The sequence below is a fragment of the Lolium perenne genome, chromosome 3 (genome assembly GCF_019359855.2).
Source record: "Lolium perenne isolate Kyuss_39 chromosome 3, Kyuss_2.0, whole genome shotgun sequence".
In the NCBI taxonomy this organism is placed as follows: Eukaryota; Viridiplantae; Streptophyta; class Magnoliopsida; order Poales; family Poaceae; genus Lolium; species Lolium perenne.
In genome coordinates this window covers 92,742,674-92,749,693 of record NC_067246.2, presented here as the reverse complement: position 1 = coordinate 92,749,693, position 7,020 = coordinate 92,742,674, and positions in this window count along the sequence as shown.

Below are 7,020 nucleotides of genomic sequence, written 5' to 3'. Positions count from 1 at the left end.
TCCTACCGGATGCTGTCTGTTCTGGGTGCATGACGGCTGGGACCATGCATGCGTGGGGCCGTTTGTTTGAGACAACCAAAGTTGGGGCTCGCGTCGCTCAGAAAATCGAAGACGGTAGAAACCCTAGCCAACCAAAATCCTCCTCCTCTCCCCAATCCCGTGCCTCCCGTCCTCCCCCAATCCCCGCCTCATCTCACCTCTTCCTCCTCGCTCCCGCCCCTCGACTCCGCCAGCCGCCGAGTCGCCGCCGCCGCCGAGTTCTCCTCCCCCAACCCGCGCCGCCGGGGTCAGCCCGAGTGATGGAGGTGCATGCAGGGGGTCACCACGGCTTGGGCAGCCGATTCGGGTGGTGGCGTCGGTGGTGGCGGGTGGAGGTGAGGCGGGAGCGGCCGGAGATAGGATCGCGGGGGGCGGATCTACGGCGGCGACTGGAGGCGCCGGGTACGGCGGAGACGGGCCAGTGCAGGGTGGATCTGCTCCGGCGACCACCGGAGGTGACGGGCTCGCGCGGGGCGGATCCACGGAGCTACTTCTCTCGCTGCCTCGAATCGTCCATGGCCCGGACGAGCGGAAGGGCCGCCACTCGTCTCGCCGCCTCGCATCGTCGCGAGGAGCTGTCTTCGCCTCTCTTTCAGCTGCTATGGTACGCGAAAGATCCGCCACCCTCCTCCCAGTTTTGTCCGTCCATGGCCTGGTCATCCCATTCCCCTTTATATATCTCTCTCTCTCAACTGCTTGGGAGGGAAGAAGGTGTTGGTGTTCAAGAGATGGGGAGATGGGGTGGCTGCTGGGATTCGTTCACATCCATGGCTCTGTACCAAAAATCCCCAAACCCTAGGTTATTTCTGCATGTTCAGGCCATGAATCGTCTCCTTCTCTGAAATGGTGGGCTTTCTCCAATTGATCATATGCTATTCTTGCTTTAGCTAAAGATTGCAAGTTGTTGTCCGCTGCAGGAGACAGACTCTAGCCTCCATTCTCGCTTCATTAAATTGCCGGCGCAATGCAGAGCTAGCTCCAATTATAATATTATATGCAGTTTGTTTTGTCAAATTGTTTCCTGGTTTGAGGCTGAAGATGTGCACACTAATTATTTCTATAGATGTCAGGCGTAAAAGACTATTGATTGGATGACAATAGGAGGACAAGAGATGCCACATTACCTCCTTGGCCCTCCTTGGCCTCTTTTCCCGTAAAGGATCTGCAGGTTCTCTCTGTCTTTTTGGTCAGTAACTCTGACATGTTTACCATAGCTACATGTAGTCTTATAGATCTAAGAATTTATTTTAATTAGAAAAAGCACTACTTTATAGTGCTATTGTTGGCTCAGTAATGGTGCCTTTCAACCTCTGACACATACTATTTCCTTTACATGCTTATTATTGACTTGCATGGAAAGATCAAGATTATGCCAGACCATAAAGTTATTTGGCTGAATCCTCTTATATGAAGCAAGTGCACTGTGCAGATTACATATACGTTTTGGACATGGAGCCACATTCATTGCCAATAAGATCATTTTCTGCATCGTGAGTCATAGATCCTCCTCTCATGTTTGTTTTATTCAACATAATTGTCTCCACGTGTCTATATTATTGAATTCAGTGAATGTCTGGTGAAATTCAGTGAATCGTATATGTTTGTTTGGGCTGGTAATTAGTCTTTGAAATTACTCTAGCCGTTCCAGTTAGGTAATGTTCATAAAAAGTTATTAACTTCATGTGGATGTTTCCTGGTAGAAAGAATTTATAATGAGTATTAAAGTTCTACGGATATCTGCTGTAATGAGTATTACAATGAGATTCTATAGTGGTTTTAGGAGCCAGGATGTCTGCTCTAATGTTAATAGCAGCAAAGTAGAAGGTTTCTCGAAGTCTATTAAAACTCTCTGGATTTAGTATTTTGTGTGTCTATGATCGAAGTGGATTTCCTCACCTTTTTTTTCCTATGCATATTGTCTCCCCACAATGGATCACATTTTGCTGTCAATTTACAAGTGGTGTGTGCTTACTTGTTTAAATTTTTTCCTGAGCTTGCCAATTATTTCAGTTTTCTACTTTATTACAACGTCTGTAATTCTTAGCGATGCAAGAATTAGTGAGACTATTAGAACTAAATTCTGAATATTTAGCTTTTTCATGTGAGAGAAATAGCATTCTGAAAATAGCAGTGTTTTAAAGAAAAACATAGCAACACTCGACGGTTTGCAGGCTCATGCCTTGACACCATATGCGCCTCCCTGGCAAGTCCATGGTTCTCAAGTGTTTTGTTCAGCGGCAACAAAGGAGGGTGCTTTCAGATTTAGTTATCTCTGGATGTTTAGACTTATGAAGTAAATGATTTTTCCAGTCGTTGGATTGGGAAATTAAGACGTATTCCCTGGAAAGAGGCTTATTCGTTGGTTGTACTGTGCTGGCTGTGCTTCCCTGGAACGAATCAGTTTAGGCTTATTCTCTGGTCGTACTGTGCTGTCCTTTGGCCACCCTGGACGGGGTTTAACAGCAAAAAGGTATGGGAAGATAAGAATTTGCTAAACCTATACGAGCTTGCGTCACAGGTGATCCTTGTTACCATGTACTCACAATTGTGTTGCATGGACTCTTTTTTTGCTTGGGAAGGAGCTCCTTATTAGGAATGGCCATTTCTTTTTATAATACCCCTGGTTTCATTGATAGCTATGCTTAACTTGGGAGATATTTGCTTTTCCTTAAGCATATTCTTTATAGTTTTAAATGCATATCATATTCTTTGCGATATATAATTTCCTAATGAGTAGTCCTATCGCTTGAACGCGCTCACGTACATAATAAGCCAACCTCGACATTGTTTTCAGCACTATCGGCGATCGAAGAGGCATACGGTACGCTAACATTCTAACAATATCCCAGCAGCATTACTACATATAAAGGGCGATATACTATTTCCTAATTTTGTTATTGTTTTACAGTTGAGTTTGGGTGCCCAGGAGACGGCAACGTTGGTGTCCATGTGTCCTGCTGCAGGTGTTGCCGCTTCTGAAGCGATGGAGAGGAGCAACGGATGATAGCTTGGGGATACTTGATAGGTAATCTATGATCCACCTCCAAATTTTATCATGATTTGCCCTGTTCATTTTGGCTCAGGTTATCTGTTCTGATGATGCATGTTCAGCTAAGATCACGTGTGCACAGATGAACTGCAAATGACAATCAATTAGGAAGTTTGGACATTTGCTGCAAGCTGTTAGCCATCGTGGCCCTAAGCACCAGGTACAAAAATATAGCCTAGAGAGTTGGTATTTGGTACGAAAGAGTGGATACATGAATTTGCATTAAGCCTTTCCATGATGTTTTCTGTAGGTGAAACAAGAAGCTTGGTGGTTGGTCATGGGGAATGTTGCAGGCTTGGAGCTATATGGTCTGAAGAGAATTAGTTCTGCAGATTGTATGCTTAACACTCGCATACAATTGCCACATACGTGCCATGCCCAGGTAATAATGCCTCCCGCATGTGAATGAAGTTTGATAAGGGAACCTTAACATGACTATATTGTTATGCTCTTCGGTGTCTAAAATTCTACTTAAACAGCAATAATAATTGAGTAGCGAACTAAATGTCAGTCTCCAGTATGCTCGAGCCAATATATTATTTCCAGATTTTTATTAATTCTTGCCAATTTTTTTGGGCTAGCTGTTCAATATGGCTGCTATTATAATATTTCAGAGACTGTCATTGAGCTCCTCAAATCACTAGCTGATGAGGGAAGCAGGGGTACATGGATGCTAGGATGGAGGCAACAAAGAATTGTTCTCAGTTGGAAGGTAGTCTCAGATCTGCATCTGATTATACCAATTGTTTTAACCCATCTCTCATGTTATTTTTCCGGATTTTAATATGCTCAGGTGTCATTTTAATGATATCATATAGTTGAGTACCTCCTTTCTCTTCCCTTCAGCAATGCAGCGCCAGAGTCTAAGCTTGTAACCGGATGGTAGGTGCTAGCAAATTAGCAGGTTATCAGACTGTTTACATATTGTATTAGCCGGTTGATGCCTAGCGATGGCCTTCTTTTTTATGTACATGAGCCCACCTAAAATTTGTAAAGTATGGAAGAGTACATGAGCCTAGGATTTAGAGATTATTAAAAAAAGAAAATTGTATGTGGGCCAGCTTAATCTACATTTATTAGATGTCATATACTAATTGTTCATGTAGGCCTGCATGTGCTTATTTCAGATAATGGCCTGCAAAAGATATGAGATGAATGGTGATAGCAATAGGACATTTAGATCCAGTTTATAAGATACCGCTGCCACAATTACATGGATCTGCTTACCTTCTTACTTTACCTCTTAACTAATATTGATAAGATAAGGAGCCTTTCATGGCTGAATTCGGAAGCTGAGGTTTTGCCCCAAAAGCTTCAACAATTTTCATTGGTTGTTCATTTTCGGAAAATTACCAACATGATAGACTTCGAGTTCTGAACTTAAATGAACACTTGTTTCTCTTCTAAATCTTAATTGTCGCTGTTTTTTGCAGCTTTCCCTTGAGTCTCGGACAGATGCTTACTGAAGTACGACCTGAAGAGAAAACGAATGTTCCAGCACTGAAGCTCCAGCTGAAGACGGCAATGATGTCATTGAGCTTCCTCATGTACCTTTTAAAGCACTACAGATGCAATAAGCTCCAAGGATAACAGGTTTTGACCCCATGCTCTTTCATTTTTAAAGTATACCGTGTCTCATTTGCATGTAATATTTATTATGGAGCATTGATAATGTGTTTTGAATTGACAGTTTTGGGAGAGGCAGTACCTACTTAGTCGGACGGAACTGACCTGAACAGGTACAAGTCCTGCAGTTTTGGAGGAGCTGTAAAATATCTACCATTTGATTGTGCTATTTTATTTCAGTTATTTCATTATTTTTAGTGTATGCCTATTGTACATTCAGTAGTCTTGGCCTAAATTATGGCACCGGTGTCCTATTGTCTCTTGATTGTCACTTTAGACTGATTTGCACTTGCAGCATACTGTATGTATGCAGAACCTCGTCTCCTCAAGATGGCTGCAGTTAACCTAGATAATACAACCTCAAGCGACGCCGGCAACAAACACCCCCAACTAGGTACGGTTCATGTGCGTGCTCTTCTCCCTTCTTCCTTATGGCTGCCCCTCTCTGATCCCCCCTGTAATTTATTTTGATTTTGCTGCTAGGATTCGGCTGTCCAGAAGATTCAGAGACAGTGACAACGGCCATCTGCAGGTATGATTATCCTACTGACCTCTCTTCTCCTCCATCGTCCATACACACTAGCATTATTCCCTCTTTCTTATATTTTTTCATGGGTGGAGGTGATTGTTTAATTTTTTTTACCATGTCTTAATGCCTCTCAATTCATTTTCTATTGGTTTTCTTCGTCTCCCCTGAGGAATGGCTCTTTCTATTTGGTGGAACAGAACAGGCAGGAAACACATGATCATTGATGTTCAGCTTGATTACCACAACAACAGAGTTTATTCTTTGTGCGAAGTGTTGCGCATCACTATGCCTCCCTCCACATCAAGTGCATCAAGGTAGAGCATCACTTTGTTTTTGTGCGGAAGGAAGAGCATTAGTTTATAAGCAGAGCAAGGTGGGCGTTGTTATATGCTTCTAGGTTCAAGGAATTCTAGAGGATAGAGTTTTAATTGCTTTCCCCCATTGTCAAATATTACTGATTATTGATGTGTGTGCTTTGTCAGGATTTAGGATGATAATGTTGTAGATGCCAACGATGAGGATTATTGATGTGTATATTGTGCCACATTCAAAATTATTTTCTAAACTGCATGTTCATAGACGGTACGTGTTGTAGGCAAGTAATCTGGTTGTGAAATTTAAATTGACTTCTTCTGCTGATCTGATGTAGGTACATTTACTACCATGTTTATCAATTTTAGTTTGTCCCCGGTCATTTCAGCCAATATTTTCTAAATCAAAATATATATTAGTCTTGACAACATGTCTACTTTTTAACTGATGTTACTATTGGGTTCCTTTTCTTTAGCTGTTGGTGTGCCATGGTAATTGTCCTAAAGGAAAACTAACTAAATATGTTGTGTTTGTAACATGATTTTGGTGTGTTTGAAATTATACCACTTACCACTCATATTGCATTTTTTCCTCAGACAGAAAGAACATTATTCTATTCTCACCCAATTTATTATTTCATACATCACATGCTAAATGTATTCTCAGGGCAAAGGCAATGTGTACTAGAGATTTTGGTTGCTGCATATTCAAATCTGTCTCAGTTATTGCTATATCGCTTGTCTTGATATTCAGAATTTAGCATGGATTTTTATGTTCTTGATAATCCTATATAAATTGCTCAAACTGAGTTGATGTTAAACAAAAAAACTCAAAAATGGTTTATGGCAAACGAAACAACTCTATGTCCTATATAACTTACGTTTCCTTCAATCCCGTTCTAGAAATGAATACTATAGAAATGTTTTCAAATTTCCTTCGATGCTTTATTTAAATGAGTGACTGTTTGTATGTTGCAATTTATTTCTAGAATATCATTGATGGGACCCATCACATGGAAGTGATCTACAAGTAGTTTGCAATATATACTTAAGATCTCAAAGTACAACAATCAGTTTTCAAACATCTGTTTTCTCTTTTCAAATGGCACGCATCGACATAGGATGGAAGGTAGAAAAGAAGAATGCAATACTTTTTTCTACCCTCTTGTATCAACCGACACACGAGTGGGAATGTTGATTAACTTTAGCACGACATCTTTTGCACTGATGCACAACAAAAAGACAACAATTCCTTATAGCTTCAAGGTTTATTTTTTAGCATTTATTTGTAGATATATGGATATCTTTTTCACACTTTGCGTTTACTAATAAAAAATTATATTCTCTAGGTGATCACTAGCTTGCCACCGCATGAAGGACCTAACCTGAGCTTTCACGCGCTTGATGAACAATTTGACCTGTTAGATAAAGTAGGTGTTTTCTGTACCTGTTATTTGTTAGTTTCT